The following is a 19,023-nucleotide window of genomic DNA, read 5'->3' as shown; positions in this document are numbered from 1 at the left end:
GAAGTTGGAGAAGGATAAATGTTTTATAATAAAGCAAGCAGGAGTGTGATTAGAATTCAAATTACCAACAGAATAAATTCCACTAAACATTTGTATGTTTGGCCTGCCATTCCCTGCACCAGTAAGCACGCAGCAAGCACTCCAGAAACACACATCATCTGTTGCAAAGATAACCTTGAGAAGGGACCTTAGAGAAAGGCGACCCAGAATCTAACAAAGGGGCAGGGAGTGGGGGAGTTGGGGGGCAGGGGTGGGAGGCAGGGGGGGGGGGTGGGGATGGGGTGGCTGGCCATGAAGTCCAATATCGGGAGAGCAACAAAGCCCGTGGGCACTCTGTACTGGATAAAGGGGCCAGAGGATGGTGGCTGGATACTGACTTTCTCATAATCTTGGTTTAAATATGAGCTGTTCCCAAAGGCTCACGAGCTGACAGTTTGGTCCCTACAGCTACAGGGTTCAAAGGTGGCATTTTAGAGTAATGAATGGGCCATCACAGCCCTCACCTCATCAATGGAGGCAGCTAGGGTTGTACTGTGTAGGATCTGGGAAGACGATGAAAATTTAGTTAGTGGGACCTAAATCAGAGGAGTAAGCCTTGAGTCGTCTAATTCATCATTGGCCTCTCCCTCCTCCCTCCTCTTCTCTCCCTCCTCCCTGTCTCTTCTCCTCTCCCTCCCCCTTTTCTCTCCCTCCTCCGTCTCTCCTCCCTCTCCCTCCCTCTTTTCTCTTCCTCCTCCCTCTCCCTCCTCCCTGTCTTTCCTCCTCCCTCCTCTTTCCTCCCTCTCCCTCCTCCTTCTCCCTCCCCCTTTTCTCTCCCTCCCTGTCCCTTCCTCCCCCGCCTCCTTCTCATCTCAGGTTGCTTCTTTATATAATCCAGCACCACCTGACTTGCTGGTGGCACTGTCCACAGTGAGCTCTCCCACCTCAGTCACTTATCGTCAAGAAAATAGCTACAGGCGATCTGGTGGAAGTGTTTTGTTTTTTTGGGGTTGTTTTGGTTTGGTTTGGTTTTTGGTTTTTTTGTTTGTTTGTTTGTTTTTGAGGGTGTTTTTTTCTCCCCCAGATAACTCTAGCTTGTGTCAAGTTGACAAAACAAACAAAAACTAACCATTACAATTGACCCCTTGTCAACTTGAAACACAAATACATTGCTATTAAACCATAACTTTTTTTTTTTTTTTTTTTTTTTTGCTTATCCCCAAGATCTCACATTAATGTCACAATATAAAACAGTAAATTTGAAAATCCCACACTTTAAGAAATTCAAGCCGGGCATGGTGTGCGCGCCTTTAGTCCCAGCACTCGGGAGGCAGAGGCAGGTGGATCGCTGTGAGTTCAAGGTCAGCCTGGTCTACAAAGCAACTCCAGGACAGCCAAGGCTAACACAGAAAGACCCTGTCTCGAAAAACCAAAAAAGAAAAAAAAAATCAAACAATTTAAAATTTTAGTCTCTTTAAAATATCCGATATCTCTTTGAAAGTCCAAAGTTTCTCAACAGTAAAATTAAAAATAAGTTACATACGTCTTATTTCAGCAGGGAATAATCAGTACATGCCGTTTCAATCAGACAAAAACAAAATCAAAACTCAATGTTTCAAATAGCTTAGTATTTAATATCTGGTACTTACTCAACATCCTGAGTGTGAAGGCTTCTGACAATCCCACACCTCTGGTTCTGCCATTCACAGCGAACACTTCGTCACACATGAGGGTGACTCCACCCCACAGCTGCTCCTGCCTCGGTGGTCCTCCCATTGTCCAGGCACCTCCAATTTCTGGGGTCACTGCTGCAACTGAGACTGGCCTCTCCTGGCCTGTCCTCAGGTGTCAAAACACGGGCCAGGAACGGATTCGTGTGACGAGAACTCTGAGTACCTGTGACAGCGTTCCAAGAAAACAGGAGTCTTGTAACCTCAGTTTCTTCCAAATGTTCTTGGAAGGTGTTGCGTGCTGCTCCCAGGTGTAGCAGATAGGAGTGAGGTTACTTCAAATTACTCATTATTGCTTGCTGTAGCTTTCTAATTAAACGTTTGCGCTATCCTCTAGACACCATGTGTGGTTTCTCATTGTGATTGTATATAGCTTAAACTCCTAAGACTTTTGCTCATGGCCTTCTTAACTCTCGGAGTATAATCTACGGCTCTAAATAAAGTTGGCTATCGCATGAGACTTCAGTCATCCTCCTTTGTCAGCTCCATTCTGATAAATGGAGGCAGCGACACTCAGGGAGACGCTAGCTAGCCCTATGACACAGTGCCAAGCCTCAGCTGCCCTTCATGACCCCTTCATGCCTTCAAAACAAGTACCACCTGGGAGACTCCTACACATGAACAAGTCCTGCTGGCAGCTCTAGACACAGCCATGGTCTCCCCACGGAGACCGTGGCTTCCGTGTGCTGACCCTGCAGAAGATTCCACCACAGTGCTGCTGGTCTCTTCTTAATCACCACTAATTGCTCAGCTCTGGCTGACCAGCATTGATTGTCCCAGTAAAGCAAAGGTTTCACTTCAGTGGTGTTGGTCTCTTCTTAATCCCAGCTGATTCTCCAATGCCAGCTGACAAGGAGCAGCAGTCTTAATTTGAAATATAAAACGAATGGCCCTGATAGAGTCTTCCAGAAACTCTAAAGCGCTCTCCTAAACTTCACAAGCCAGGCCCCCACTGTCGGCAGTGCTGTCAGCATTGCCCTCTAAGCTCTAACAGAACAGCCCCTTGAGCTCTGAGCAGTGGTGGATTTCCCAGCCCAGAGTTCCTAATGCTCCCAACAACATGGTCAGGTGTGTCACAGCAATAGTGCACTTGCTGGTGCCAATTTTATTCTAGTTTTTTCTCTGTTTATGTCATAAGACACTGACTAAAGGCAACTTGGGGAGAAAAGGGTTTGTTTCAGCTTACAACCCTCAGTCCATTGCTGAGTGAAGTCAGGTCAAGAACTGAAGACAGGACCCCAAAAGCAGGAACGAAGACAGAGGTCATGGAGGAGCACTGCTTACAGCTCGCTTGCTCAACCTACTTTCTTATACCACTCTGGACACCTGTCTAGGCCAGTCATTAATCAAGAAAAAGCCTCCACAAACTTGCATACAGGCATTTCCTCTCTCACCTGAAGTTCCCTCTTCCCCACAACTCTAGCCCGTGTCAAGTTTACCAAAATACTAAACAGCACAACTGACTAATACAAATCAACATTCCAGCCACATGAAGAGAGAATTCCAATGAGTCGCTAACCATTTCGCTTCCCATAGTATCCTTATGAACAGTTAGGCACATGAGCAGGTTCAGTTACCATAGCTACACGAATCCAGAGTGCAGAGAGGACTGCGTTAGCAAAAAAAGGACAGATGGTAGGTAGGTAGGTAGATGGATGGATAGATGATAGATAGATAGATAGATAGATAGATAGATAGATAGATAGATAGACAGACAGACAGACAGGCAGACTGACTGACTGACAGGCAGGCAAGCTTGTAGGCAGACAGCTTCTTTTTAAGGCTTAATTTTAGTGTCCTTATTTTAGAATTCAAATTCTCTGTGAGAAAGAATGCTCAACAACAGCCATGTATTAGCCTAAGAACTCAGAGTCTTACCAAGACTTGGACCATCATGTCATGAAGCAGGAGAAAGAAATTAAACGTTTGGAAAGAACATAATAAAGTTACTGTTTGTGGTATTTATAAGAATCAAAGCTCCAAGGAGTCAGACTGAGCTGAGTCATTTATAAACCTGGACACAAGAGGGGGAAAACATAAATTGTGTAAACAAATATTTTTATAAAATATAAACTGTGATCATGTTTATAATTGCAAAAAATAGATTCCTTTGGATCTATCATCAGTTTTAATTCTACAGATTGCTTAAATACTGTGTTTATTGACTCTTTGGGACCAATGCCTCAGTAGCAAAAACTGTAATGATGTCTGAAACTGTACCCCAGGACCCCGTATACTCTGTGTTGTGTCGCCATGCTCTGAGGAGGAAAAGAACCAATGCGATGAATCTATGTCATAAAAGGGAATTTATTAGGTGGATTCACACAGTGGAAGCTCAGTGTCTGCCTACACACTGGTAGCTGCTTAGACCATGGGGCTGGGTGCTCAGCGGTTCCAATGGTGCCTGAAGGCCTGGAGCATTCCTCTGGAGTTGCTGGTCTTACACCCATATTGTAAGGCCAAAGAGACTACAGTCTGATACCAGTGGAGGGTGGAGGTGGAAAGGAAGGAGGGGAAAGGCTGAGCTGTGCTGTTTCCTCATGAGTTGCTGCTCTCTACCTGGTGCTCCCATCAGGCTGCCTGTCTTCAGGTCATAGGGACCCTGCAGTCTATGTATGGGGTCAGCCTTGCTGTAACCCCAGCCTCCTCCAGCTCTCTGCACAGTGCAGGGTGCCCCGAGGGTACATTTCCATCCCCCTGTCAAGGGATACGGGATCTTGCATGCTGTCCCCAGTGGTGGTTTTTTTGGCAGAGGGGTTGGTCAGGGGAGTAGGGGGGTTGGGGGGCGGTTTTGGGGGGCAAGGAGAGTCCAGTCAACAGCCTTGGAAAGAGAATAAATCTAGTCTAGGCGGCCCTCACCCAGAACTGGTGTGAACCACCCAGTAACTAAGTCCCTGGAAGCCTTGTGTCTGCCAGACAACTGACTAGCCCTGAGGCTGTTGACTCAGAGACACCTTAAGGAAAGGTTAGAGGCTGTCGGTGGTGGGGAGCGGTCTAGAGCAAGCACTGACCCACAGCCACACATGTGCCCGTGTGCGCGCGCGTGCGCGCACACACACACACACAAACACACACAGCCTCCAACACCACAGGGGCAGAGTCTCAGCTTGTAGCCCAGGCTCTATGCTTTGAAGACTTAGCCACACAAGGTTTATGACCCTGGCCTCAGGAGCAGGGGGCACGTGTGTATGTGGGTGTATGAGTTGTGTGTTGCATTTTGTAACATGTAATGGGTATGCTACATCTGTGTTGACATATGGTGTGGGTGTGTGTGTGTGTGTTAGTACAGCAAAAGTCTATGAGTATGTGCCCTACAGTGAGTACCCTGTCCTCTGTGCTTGGTGCCCCAGCCACTTCAATAGGCATGCGTCCCCACTCTCCTCCTTCTCTGAACCTGATGACACTGGTGTCTGAGTTGTATGGAACCCATCGGATTCTCAGACCCTGTGGCAGCAGGGACAAGACCCTCTCCACCTCACCCTCAGCAGACATAACACCCTGCTTTCAGACAAGCCAGAAGGGAGCCCGTAAAAGTCACCAAGCCCTTCCTTTATAGGACATGCCGGACCGGTGACCCCTGCTACTCCTCCTAGCTGGGCTGCTGCTGTCTCTAGGATCTGGTGAGTTCTATGAAGTCACCTCCACATGAGGCATTCTGGAAGCAACAGGCACACCTCATGGATGTGAGTCACCTAGGGCCACTGCAGACCCTGACCTGACCCATCCTGAACCTCCTCCCACCCAGCTCAATTGATTCTGGAGCAGCAGGGGGAAGAGGTAGATCCTACTCACCCAACCTCTCTCCCCAGCCCCATCCCAGTCCTGCACCAAGGACAAGGTGAGCACCTGTCGGTACTGTATCCAGCCAGGGCCCAGCTGCTGGTGTCGGAAGCTGGTAAGAACTGCATGGGTTGACTGGCAGTCTCCCTCTCTCTCTCTCTCTCTCTCTCTCTCTCTCTCTCTCTCTCTCTGTATATCTGTCTGTGTGTGTCTCTGTCTGACCTCTGTCTCTTTCTCTGTCTCTATCTGTGTCTTTCTGTCTGACTTTCTCTCCCTCCCTCCCTGTCCCTCTTTTTCTCTCTGTGATACTCCCCGCCCTTCCCCTGCTCCCGCTGTTACTGTCTGCCTTATCTGTCTCTTTCTCCTCTCTGTCTCTGTCTGTCTCTCCCTCCTTCCTTCTTCCCCTCCTCTGGTGAATATATACATTTCTATCATGGTCAGTAGTCTATGACTACCATTTGCCCAGGGATGCTGCCTTCCGTGTCTCGGGCCTGCCCGTGTCCCCTCTAAGCTGTTCTGGACGCTGTCACAATGACTTTTGCCATTTGTTGCCAGTACTTGAGGGTATAGAGAGGGAAAGGGAGAGAGAGGTGGGTGTGGGAGGTGTGTGGGTATGGGTGTATGTGGGTGTGGGTGGGTGGGTAAGGTGGGTGGGGTGGGGGTAGGTGAGGTGGGTGGGTGTGCAGGTGTGTGGATGTGGGTATAGGTGGGTGGGGTGTATGTGGGTGTGCATAGATGTATGTGGGTGCGTGGGTGTATAGGTATGTGGGTGTGGGTATGGGTGGGTGTGTGTGGGTGGGTGAGGTGGGTGGGGGTGAGGTGTATGTGGGTGGGTGTGGGAGTGGGTGTATGTGGGTGGGTGTGCGTGCATGTGCACACAAGTAGCAGAACAGAATGTCATTCTCCCACCATTTTTCCTTGAAACAGGACCTCAATGAACCTGAAACTGGGCTGGCGGCCAGACATGCCTGTGCTTGGGTTACAGGCACATGTGTCACTACTTTCTACGTAGTTGCCGGGATTTGAACTCAAGTACATGCTGCTGAAGGGAGTGGTTCAGGGGCAGAAAAGGGGCTGCAGTCCATGCCTCTGCATGGCGTGGGGCCCTTGGGAGAGGCGAATCCACAGAGGTTTCTATGTCAAATTTGAAGGGCGAGTGAGGAGGAGATAGGCCATGGTCTTCAGTCCTTCATGGTCAGTCAGTTTCCCTCTGACACAAAGCTGGCCCTCTCCCCAGAACCTCACAGACCAATGGGAGCCCAACTCACTTCGCTGTGGTACTCCAGGGCAACTGTTGTTAAGGGGTTGCACATCTGAGTACCTTGTAGACCCCAAGAGCCTTGCTGAACCCCAGGAGGACAAGGACAGGAACCAGAAGCAACTGTCGCCACAAAATGTGACACTTTTCTTGGGACCAGGTGGGCTTGAGCTTGGCTGGGGTGGACCAGGCACGTGGCATTCACAGGAGCTCAGCCAGCATCCCTGGATGTCCCTGCGGACAGGCACACAGTGCCTCCACTTCCACCTCTTTTTCTGATGCTGTAATAAAGCATATGTCAGAGGCAGCTCAAAGGAGAGAGGGTGTGGCTCACAGTTCAAGGATGCACAACACAACACACACACACACACACACACACACACACACACCCCTCATCATTGTGGGGAAGTCGAGGCAGCAGAGGCTGGAGGCAGCTGTTGATCACATCTATCGTCAGGAAGCAGAGGGTAATACACACAAGCCACTGCTCAGCTCCCTCGTCCAACTCAAAGAGCCCAGGATCCCAGCCAGGGAGTGGTGCCGCCCACAGTGGACAGATCTTCCCACCGCCATTAATACAATCAAGGCCGTCCCCCACCCCAGGATTTCCCAGAGGCCTATCTCCCAGGTGATGCTAGACTCTGTGAGATGGACAGTCAACTCTAGCCATTACAGGCTGTGTAACCAAGTTGGCCTGAAGGCTGCTGGGAACCTGACTGATGTCCAAGCCCCAGACACCTGAGCTCCCAAAACCCTCAGGAGGCTGAGGCAGGAGTTGACTTAAGGATACACACACGCCACACCACACACCACGCACATCATAACATGTATTTTTTCTAATTTAAAAGACTGAGTTTCTCTATAGCTCTGCCTCTTGCTGCCTCCAAGCAAGAACCCAACCTCCATTGTCTGTGTTGGCACCAGATGTCCAGTCTCTATTTTCCCTGAGTTGCATTTTTGTTCTGATTTGTGTTTTTTTAAAGGGATAACAAACCATTTAGAAAATACTGTTGCATTCACTCTCAGAAGGCCAAGATATTCTTGACAGAATAAGAGCTCTGATGAGTCCTGCAGCCAATAGATTTCAACCAAATTACTCAACAGGTTTGACCATGACCACAAGTGTTTTGGAACACAAGCCCCAGCGTTCCTATGAGGCCTGGCCCCAGAGAAACAAAGTAGCAGACTGAGCCTCAGGCAGGAGCAAAAGGCTGTGTGGGCTGACTCCACCAGCTGAGTAACTCACCCACCAGATCTGTGTCCCCCCGGAAGCCTCTTCAGCTGTCTGCTCAGGGTCCTTAGGTGGCAGGAAGAGGCAGGAAAGTTCTTGGTTTCCCACCTCCCCTTTTTAAGACAAGGTCCTACCATGTAGCCCAGACTGTCGTCAAACACACAGATTCTCCTGCCTCTGCCTCCCAAGTGCTGAGGGTAAAGGCATACGCCACCAGTCATTGCTATCAGTGCCTTTCTAAGGATGCTGCTGACCCAAGCAGCGATGAAACTGAGGGCCTGAGGATCTACAGAGAGAGCTGACCTGCCCAGGCCGGTGACACTACTCCCTTCCCTCACAGGTCAAACAGCAGCATTCACAGTGAATTTCCGGCAGACCCAGGACAACTCCATGGACCTATCCTTCCAGATGGCCCTCTCTGGCTACATGCGAGGCCGCCTCTCCAATGTCCAGGCGCTGGGCAGTGAACTGCTCCAAGCCCTCAATGAGATCACTAGATCAGGTCACGTCGGTAAGGTGCACCAGCCACTGCAGGCTCCTGCCTCAGCTTTCCCCCAAATCCTGGTCAACTCCTGCTCCCACACAGCAGAGGCGGAGATCTGAGGGCTCCGGTGCAGAGTCCTCGGCGCCTGTGGCGTGTGGGTGGAGGTGGGTCTGTATCCGCTCAGGGTCTCTGTGCAGTCCCGATGCCACGAGTCAGTCCTCTGCTTTTCTTCTCTTTCATTCATCTTTTCACATGCTCACACCTCAGAAGTGCTAATCTCTAAAAATCAATGAGCATCAAAGTGTGTCGATTAAGTAGCAACTGTAGCAAGAAGGTAGTTACCACAGTGAGCTGCAGGTCAGAGGGTCCGCGTTCCACAAGCACCAACAGGTTCACAGAGCATTAGGCTTGGGCGAGTGCCTGTGTGGTATGTGCACATAGCTCCACATGGCCCAGCTCCCCAGAACAGCACTCTCTCTTCCCTGCATGGTGATGGACTTACTCCCTCATACTTGGACACGTGTGTGCACATTCACACGCTTGTATGCTGTGAGTGACACCCGCAGGCATGCTCACACATGTATAAAATAACTGGTACACACACGTTCTTAGATAAATATATGGTGACACATATGAACTAGGCATATCCACACCTAGACATGCTTACATACATACATACAAGAGCACACATATGTATACTGAACCCACACAATTGTGGATGCACACAAGTGCACACAGGCGTGCCCACAACACACATGCATAAATACTCACATGCACCATCCCCGCTTGCTCCCTTGCTTTACCACAAGACCGGTTGTCTGCCAGGCTCGCCTCCCACCACCCTGGCCTTGCGCCCTCACCTGCTCCCCTCAGGCTTCGGATACATCGCCAACACCACCTACAAACACATCCTGAAGCTGACCGCCAGCTCCAGCCAGTTTCAGAGGGAGTAGGGACTGGTTTCTGGAAACCTGGAAACCCCACAGGGACAGCTGGATGCTATGGTGCAAGTCGCCCTGTGCCTGGCGAGCCTCCCAAGCCCTGCTGAGGTCTGCAGGCCTCCTCAAGTATGGGGCCTCTTGGGGTTACTGCAAGCTGCTCACACTAGCCAGGGTTCCCTCAAAGACTCAAGCCAATGGCCCCTTTGCTGGCTGTCAGGCTAAGAAGAAAAACCCTTACCAGACCCCTAGAGAGCCACTGGAGGCAGGCCAGGAGGGAGAGAAGGAAGGGAAGGGGACAAAGGGGCCTGGAAGTCACTCACAGAACTCACTGTTGATGCCACTGGCTCTCCCAAAGCCTGCCTGGATTCCACTGTAAGCTGGACCTCACCCCATGTCTTAAGTCAGGAGCCAATCTCACTACCAGCCAAGACAGCAATCCCTACCCAGTGTCCACTCCCGGCTCCTCTCTCAGACAAACACCAGCCTTCAGCTGGCTCAGGCTCTGTTTATAATGTCACTGTTGCATCAAGCTGAGTCTGTCCTGGCTCAGCTCTCAGCTTGTAGCCTCCCTGCGGCCCCAGATATAGTGTGCTCAGATCATGGGCACACATTTCTTTCCAGGGTGACCCAGGAAGATGCAATCCCCTGTGGTCCCTTCCCTGGACTTACCTGACATGATGGGCACCACAGTCTCCTTCTCCTTCTTTGGGGATGTTTTGGGGAGTCTAGTCCTGGGGCTGGAGGGATGGGCTGTAGAAGCTCAACTTGTTGGAAGTAGATATGTGTTTTATGTCCCCTCACCCCACACTGCAGGCATCTTTAACAGACGCATCTCAGACTCAGTCCTGAGTCAGTGACTGGACAGAGGCCCAGGAGGGGACACAGGCCCAACTCCACCCACACTCCAGATGCCCTGTGGACCATACATCTGGAGCCCTCAGGATTTCTGTTATCTGGCTGCTGTGAAACCCCAGAGGAGGAGGCGCGGTGGCCCCAGCCGGCAAGCCGCCACACATGGCTCCTGGGGGCCCAGCTGAGAAAGCACAGCAGGTAACCCCAAGCCATTTCTTCCTCAGGGCGCGGTGGGACATGGTTTCTGGTGCTAGCCACTGACGACGATCTCCACCCTACTAAAGACAAGACTCCGGCTGCCAGACTGAACACCAGTGATGGTCACTGTCACCTGGAAGACGGCGCATACAAGAGCTGGAGGGAACCTGTGAGCCCCCTTTCTTCCTGGCACTCTCTGAGGGTCAGCCCTGCGTGACACATAACAGACAAAACCGGAACTCTCACAAACTTGTGCCCTACACAACAGGGAGGGCAGGGTCACACAGCTCCACCTCTTCCGAGCCTTGGAAACCTCCAAGCAACCTAAGGAACAAGTGAGTGGAGATGACAGCCTCAGGGCAGAGCACAGTGGTAGGACACAGAGACACACTGAAGACAGTCTCCCCTGTTCTGCAAGTCAGCGGGAAGTTACAATGGAACACAGATGGGCTAGGAGCTGCCATTGAGAAGAACTCAGGGGGAGGGGGGACCCTGGATCCACACCAAGAGACACAGTCCCTAGGGGATGGAGTTCGCTGGGAGGAAGACCTCCCATGTGCAAGCTGCAGCAGGACTCATGGTCAGTTTGGAGACAGTGAAGGTCCCCTACCTGATGCCAGCCTAGCATGGCAGCTGTGGGTCCCTGCTGGGTCATAAGGCTGGATATGAGCTAGGAGGAGAGGCTGCCAGCAAGGATAAGAAGGACCCTGGGTCTGCACCAAGAGGCCATGCACAGCACAAAGCCTGGCGTTACCCAACGGTCTTTCAGTAGCATCCATTTCTGCTGAATTCTGTGTCTGCAACACCTTGTTCAGGGAAAATACAGGCACAGGACAGGGGCAGCCTGGACTTGAGCTGGCACCGCAGTCCTCGGAGCCCTGGGCACTTGCTTTGGCTGGGCAGCTTGACAGGATGTCCTTTCTCCCCAGGACTAGCCCTCAGTGCTCCAGCTGGTGAGCAAACCGGCTGAAAACAACACCCAGCCCATCTTCGTGGTGCCTTCCGGGGATGGTGAAAACCTATGAGGTAAGAGCGCCGGGTCTTGATCCACAGAGGCATTTCAGCTGCAGGGTGCATTCTTGCAGCCTCGCTGGGCCTCTAGCAGCCTCCATGGGCCCAGATTGAGAGCCTGAGGCCAGAGTGAGACACGTGTCCACTGGCCTGAGATGAGGAAGATGGTGACCACAATCTACTTGTAAAGTCTGGTGACCAGTTCTTCGGGGCCAGCAGGGGTTCCTACGTGAGAGCCTCAGGCCTAAGGTCTGCAGTGGGACCTCAGCTTCCGCCTCTGTGTGTTACAGTGATGACCGCCTGAGAGGGCCTGCTGTAGGGCCCCCTGAGCAAATTCATCCAGTTCATTCAGAAAGCAGCTCCCTCTCCTCCTCCAGGAACAAATTCTCCCCATCTGAGAGTGACAACAGGGTCCCCTGACATCGTCCAGATGTGTGTATATTCAGGTGGACTTCCCATGTGTCTGCCCCCTGAGGCTCTGCAGCCTTACACAACAGCCAGGTGCCAGCCTGGGTTGAGTGTGAGCCTGGATCCTACAATGGCTGGGAAGGTGACTTTTGTTGGATGTGCGTGGCTGAATGAGGGCTCAGGATTGGGTCACATCATGGGTCTTGGGCAAGCCTTGGTTGCCAGGACAACAGGCAAACTACAATTCTTGCTGCCAGGTTTCCAGACTCCAGAGAAGTGGGGGTGGGGAGGAATACTCTACAGAGACACCAAAAAAGAAGGGGGCCAGTGTTGGCTCCACATAGGTTGCCAGCCAGGGCATCCATACCAGGATGCCACAGCTCCTGTGCCCTCATCTGTAACTGGGCTAGGATAGTCCCCCTCCTCACAGGGCTGTGGAGGATCCTAACTCTTTGCTCTCTGTGGCAGGACTCATAATCCCACAGACAGCATGGGGACAAGGGAGGAAGCCACAGATAGGAGACTTGAGTCTCACCACTTCCTTTGCCTTGGGAGGTCCATAGGCCTTGCTACGTCTCTGTTCCTTGGAGGTTGGTCGGGGTCATTGGGAGCATTGTCACACACACAAGACCCTCCTTTGTCCATGCTTCTGGGCTTCAGCGAGAACAAACTCCCATAAAATGGACAGGGCGGAACCTAAATTTCTGGTGGGCTGGTCCGGTGGCCAAGGCAAGCGGCAGTGAGTTGCAGAGCTCAGAGAAGGCTGGTGGCTCTGGTAAGCCTTCTGTGCTTCACAGGGAGGACAGACCATTCTAGAGAGTCACAGGACAGTGCTGGGTAGAGGCGTGGCCTGACTATCAGTAGGATGTTCATGGAGAGGGGAGCAATTCCCTTCTTCATAAATTGTGACACAGTCCTTAAATGACACTGTGACAATAGTGGGGAGGGTGCTGGCCTGTCTGTTGTGCAGGGTTAGGCTGGGCCATCTCCAGCGACGCTCTGGGAAGCCGATCCGTCCTGCCAGAGCTGATTGTCACAGGGCTGTGTGTCACGGTCAACACTAAAATTAGGGTACTCAAACACAGTAATGCCCAGGGGTTACCTCTTCCTGTGGTTTTACCACACTCTAGAGTCATCTGTGCCCCACAGTGAGCCAGGTGCATGTTTCCATGTCAGTGACATCACCAGGTTGAAACTGAGATTGACTGACAGGATGGCACCACAGACTTGAGGGTACTGAGAGCCAGGTATTGGCACTCCCAGCATGCTGCTGGTGCTCGTTCTGTGATTCGGTGAGGTGGGGGCTCAGGTGGGCATCACCGTGGGACCCTCTGGGTGTCACAGGCCCTCATGAGCATGGAGCAGGTGCCAGCTCAATCTTCTATCCCAACAGAAACTCACCACATTAATTCCCACGTTGGCCACCAGGGAACTGTCAGGCGGCTCCAGTGGCACAGCTCATTAACAACACCTACAGTGTGAGCCCCCTGGAGCAGCTGTGTGAGGTGGTCCGAACATCACAGTTAGCAGAGCCTGAGTTATGAGGCCCTGCGCTAGCTTCCTGCAGCCCCTGCAGGCGCCTAGCGGTCTTCTGGACAGACACATAGTACAGGGAATTTCCTCTTGCTGGTGAGTGATGGGATGGTGTGTGCCACCCCAGACCTCACCTGGCTCACCCTGAAACGCACGTTCCAAGCCCTGCTCGAATGGGGCTCTTCCCTGGCAGCCACCATAGAGATGTAGGAGGGCAGATGGCAGGGAAGAGCACATACTGCCTCATAGGCTGGGGAGACCCCAAAAATCACCTCAGTAAAACCTGTGTATACAGCCTTGGAGAGGCGGGCCTGTCCTGGCTCACTTTCCTTTGCTCTGCTAAAGTAACTTGGGGAGAAAGGGACTATTCAGTTTAAACCTTGTTATTAACCAAAGACACCAAGGCAGGAACTCAAACAGGAACCTGGAGGCAGGAACAGAAGCCTAGGCCTTGGAAGAACGCTGCTTACTGACTTGCTCCGTATGGCTTGCTCAGATAACTTTTCTCATACATCCCAGGCCCACCTGCCTAGGTATGGCACCACCCACAGTGGACTGGGCCCTGCTGCATCAATTAGCAATTAAGAAAATGCGCTCACAGACACACCCAATCTGATGAAGAGAATTCCTCACTTGAGGTCACCTCTTCTGAGGTGGCTCTGATTTGTGTTAAGTTGAGGGAAAAAAAAAACCAACTGGCACAGAACCTCTTGCCTGCCAGCCCCAACCCTGCCCCAAGCCAGTCCTGAAGCCTCTCATTCCTCATCTTCCTCCGTGGTGTGTGATCTGTCCAATTGCATCCGGGTTCCCTCCCTCAGGGCTCCAGGGTTCTGGCAGACATCAGCATGCCCCAAACACTGCTCGTTGCTCAGACTCCATTTTCTCCTGCAGATACAGCAATCTACAAGTGACAGGCACCCCCAAATTCAAACCTAGGCTTCTATGGCCAAACATCCTGGGGGTGGTGGCACAAGTGTAGGGGGGGGCCTCTGTGACTCTGCTGTCACTGACTAAGGAGATGTGTCTCTTCCTTCTCTAGCCTTGTGAGCTCCAGGCCCTCCAAGAAGGCTCCTGTGTAAGGCCACTGCCCAGCCATGTCTAGCTCGGCCTTTACAGGGATGACTTGGGTGACATCATCACTGCCTACTCTCCAGATGCCATCTGTACCGCCCTCCTTCCTTCTGTGTCTCACACCACTTCAACAGTCCCCTCCCCTGCTAACCCTGGAATTCAACATTGACCGGACAGTCCTCACAGAGCTCACAGCTATGTCTGTGCTGGTCACCTGCCAGCAGCCCGCCACAGAGCAAGCCCTGATGGCATCAGCCTTCTGTCCCATCCCGAAAAACTCACCGAGCTCCCAGTAGGTGTTTTTGTCATCAACACAAGCAGGGGGGGCGCGGGAAGTGCAATGGTGCCACGGTACTGTGGGGGGGGGGGGCGGCAGGGACAGCTGGGCCTGTCACTTCTGAGTGTGGCTGCTCTGTCCACAGAAACACTCCTCCAGAGTCTCCGTGGACCACACCACCAATCCCCAACACCCCGAAAGTCACCGACAATTCCTTCTGCAGTAACAGAGCATCAAGTACATACGGGCAAATCCAGAGGGATCTGTGACGATGTGCAGACGGATGACCCTGTGAGCCTGGGGTGCCCATCCCAACATCACGTTTCCCAATGTGAGTGCCAGTGCCAGGACCAGAGCTGGGGACCCTTCAGGCATCCATCTCAGTAACTCGGTCCCAGGGACGTGTAGGAAGAAACAGAGCAAAAGCAATTGGAGGCCAGCAGCCAGCGCCTTCTCCCTTAGCAGAGACAGGGTCCTGTCACTGTGGCAATGTTAAGGGGCACCAAATGCACAGACCCCAGCAAACCCCACCCAGACCCAGCCTGGAATAGCCCAGATCCACCAACCAGCCATGAGACACCAGCACCCCCTAGAGGCAAGTGCTAGGCATGCAGCGAGACACAAACAGGATTGGGTTGGGTCAGGTTTTCTTACTTTTGTTTTCATTTTATCTTCTGACGTGAACGTCAAGGCTCAAGCCACACAGCTGAACAGGAATATGAACTGAGTTATCTCCCTGACACGATAGATATAAATTTGTCACCCCTGATTTCCGTTTTCCTTTGTGCTTGTGAACCAACACTACACGCCAAAGGCCTTGCTCCTCTGCCAGTTCTTGCAAGCCGTCCCCTGGTGCTGGATGGTCCACATGGGAATTTGACCAGTTCTATTCTAATTTTCTGGTGTGATGTGTGTTATTTGTTTTTACTGAAATTTCTCCTCTTTTTCTTTTTTTTTAAGTACCGTGTGGTTTAAATTTATTTTAGATGTGGCTTGACTTGGCAAACCAGGGCACTCTGCAGCCAGTGCCGCCCTCCTGGGGCCACATGTAGGTGCTGTTACTGCCTGGGGTGCTTGACTTTATTCTGAGTTGAATAAAAGGCATCAACACCTCAGCCCCACCCCGTGACGGTCTGGTATCTTAGCGCACTGGACTTCCGGGCACGGCACAAGGGAAACTGTTGTACCTCACGGATTCACTCTAAAAATCCCCTACTCTGTATATAATGAAAACACTGCCTCCCTAGTCTGACCCACAGCATGGCTTGGAGTGAGGGCTGCGGGTTATGCAGGGCTCGGGCCATCCCCCAGCCTGCTCCATAGTCCATCCCAAGATCCAGCTCCAATCCTCCTTCCTCTTCTGCAGAGAGAACTCCTGCCAGCCCTCCCCTGACATCAGTCTTACCCCTGAGGGGGAAAAGAGCACAGCCGTGACCCTGGCCACCACGGCCCCCATCTGAGGCCCACCAATCTCCTCTAGGTCAGCCAACGTCATGGCTTCAGAGTGCTTGCAGGAGCAGCTCTTCTCCATCCGGGCACCGGGCTTCACTGACACAGTGACTGTGCAGGTCCTGCTCCAGTGTGTGTGCCACTGCCAGGACCAGAGTCAGGAGCACAGCCTCTGTGGAGGTAAGGGTGCCGTGGAGTGTGGCATCTGCCCGTGAGGCAGGCACAGGCAGCCCTTGGCAGGCCAACCCACTAGAAAGGTGTCTTTATGTGAGGTGGACCCAGGAAGCCCAGGCTAACCAGCCTTTCCCAGTCATAGGACATGTGTGTGGGGGTGAGTGGGAATGGACAGGCTGTGGCACACCAGCCCGTAGGGAAGGTGTTCATGAACAACCCACAGAACATCATCCTTCTAGATAGTTCCTAGGCTGCATGATGAGAGAGGAACTAGTGGGGATCCTGGGGTTCACACCCCCAAAGCCCTTGCTGTCTGTCACTCCCCAACCAGGTGTTCCTCAGCAATGCTAACGTCGCTCTCCACTCTCTGGCTGTGAAGGGACCAAGGTCGAGAACTGGCTGACAGGAAACTCCTCTCACCGGAAGACAGAGGTCCAGTAGCAGGCAAGGGCCAAGGACAGGACAGGTCAGAGCTGAGGTCTGGTCCATCAGCCACCTGAGACCCAGGGACATTCAGAAGCCGCACGTAGTGTAGCATTCACCCCACATGGTCTGTCTGCATGATTAACTGCATAGTGCCACAGCAAACCCTCAGAGAGACTGTTCACGGGCTGAGGTCAAGCTTTATGCTTGGCCACTCCAGCCTCAGGGGGGATCTCAGGGCCTACTACACATTCCATTCTGGGTGTAAGCTCAGGAGACCATTGAGAAAAGGGCAGGTGTGGTGAGCCATGCTTGCTGTTGGATGTGTACTGAGCCTAAAGGAGCTGAAAGTGTGCCCATCCAAGGGGAGAGCCTTAGCACTGCCCCAGGTGCAGCCCTGGCTATGCCAAGGGGGGAAAAAACTGTGAGTGCCAGAGCAGCCAGGAACTGGAGAGAAGCTGCCGGAAGGACAACAGCTCCATCCTGTGCTCTGGACTAGGAGACTGCAACTGTGGGCGGTATTTGTGCCATGCCAGTGACATGCCCCAACAAGGTGATCTTTGGGCGCCACTGCGAGTGTGACAATATCAACTGTGAGAGATACGATGGCCAAGTCTTCGGTGGCCCAGCGAGGACTTTCTTGTCAGTTTGCACTGGGAGACACTGAGTGGGACACACACAGGGACAGGCAGGTGGACAGGTGATTGCTAGATTCACTGAGCCACAGCAAAGCAGCAAGCCTAGGCAGGCCTTCCATGTCTGCAAGGATCAGGCACTGTTCTAGTAGGGCAACGGGGCTAACAGTCCTGACCCCTAGAGCTATTCACACATGATGGAGGCCCAGTCTGGCTGAGAAGTGGCTGTGTTGCTGGAGGGGTGGGGGGCCTCCCCGGTCGCCATGTCTTTGCCCTGGTGTTGTGGGGACGTGTGAGGAGGAATAGGTAGAAGCAGACAGCAGAAGGCATTGTAATATAGTCCTCCCTGCAAGGCAGTCTCAGGCAAGGGCCCAGGTGGTGATCTCTGGTCCCTACCTGCCTTCAGGAAGGTAGCCATGGTGACTTCAACTGTTCTCCAGAGAGGGGCTCCTGCTCCTGCAGCCAATGCAGTTGCCAGGGCGGCTTTAGTGGCTCAGCCTGCCTGTGCCGGAAGTCCTCCGAGGGCTGCGTGAACGACAGGCTTGTGGAGTGGGGTGGTGGCCATGTTCGATGTCACTGCCACAGATGTGTGTGTGACCCAGGCCACCAGCTGCCACTGTGTGAGGAGTGCCCCGGGTGTTTCCGTCTCAACCCCTGCCATCAGTATATGTGAGTGTCTCTTCCACACACCCTCAGGGACACAACCACACCACACTTCTCTGCAAGATGAGGCCTCATTTGAGGGGAGCCTCTACTTCCCTAGGAATCTTGGATCCGGTTTCCACTGGCTCTGCCCTTCGTCTTCTCCCAGGATTAGTCTGTTTCCGCCCTCACTTACGCTGCTGTGCTGACCACCAAGGTGCCCTAGATCTCTCAGTACAGGACCAACTTGTAGGTGGACAGACTCACATATTTCACACTGTGAACTTTGACAAGCCCGTGTACCCTGAACCACCTGCTCAGCCTTGCACACCTGTATACCTTAATCGCCAGGGCACCCTAACACGGCAGTCTACACTCACACACAATGTACCTTGACACATCTGTTAAACTTTTCATAACAGTACAAACTGACCCACTATTGTACCCCAACACACCAATAATATGCACCTTGGCAAACTCACACAGCCTTACATATCTGTACACCCTGATTCACCAGGACACCCTAACACACAAGTATACACTCACACAACATGCACCCTAACACACCCATGCAGCCTGACATCTGTGAAGTCTCCCATCTTCACAGGATGCATCACACCTGTGCATCCTGACACACTCACGCATCTCTGCATCGTGCTGTGCCCCAACACACCTGTGTGCCCTCACACACCTGTGCACCTTGCCCATTCGGGTGACATCTGTCTCGTGCTTTTGGACCCCTACCACCACCACCACCACCTCCACCACCTCCACCTCACCACGTCAAATTCACCTCCTCAGCTCCTGTGCCGAGTGCTTGGAACTCAGCAATGTAACAAGACGCACCAGAGTGTGGGGCTCTGCTGCATCCAGCCTTGACCCACAGCAGGGCTTAGATGCTGGCTAGAGTGAGGGCTGCGGGTTATGCAGGGCTCCGGCCATCCCCC

At 52.5% G+C, this 19,023-nt stretch overlaps 1 pseudogene; it reads left to right on the top strand.

The window, feature by feature from the left end:
- Positions 1-5,283: 5,283 nt before the first annotated feature.
- LOC127193041 (integrin beta-2-like protein) lies at positions 5,284-18,107 on the top strand (annotated as a pseudogene).
- Positions 18,108-19,023: the final 916 nt, after the last annotated feature.

This window comes from Acomys russatus, chromosome 8, assembly GCF_903995435.1.
Source record: "Acomys russatus chromosome 8, mAcoRus1.1, whole genome shotgun sequence".
Taxonomy (NCBI): Eukaryota; Metazoa; Chordata; class Mammalia; order Rodentia; family Muridae; genus Acomys; species Acomys russatus.
Note: the sequence above shows the minus strand (reverse complement) of the source record. Positions and strands in the feature narration are given on the sequence as shown.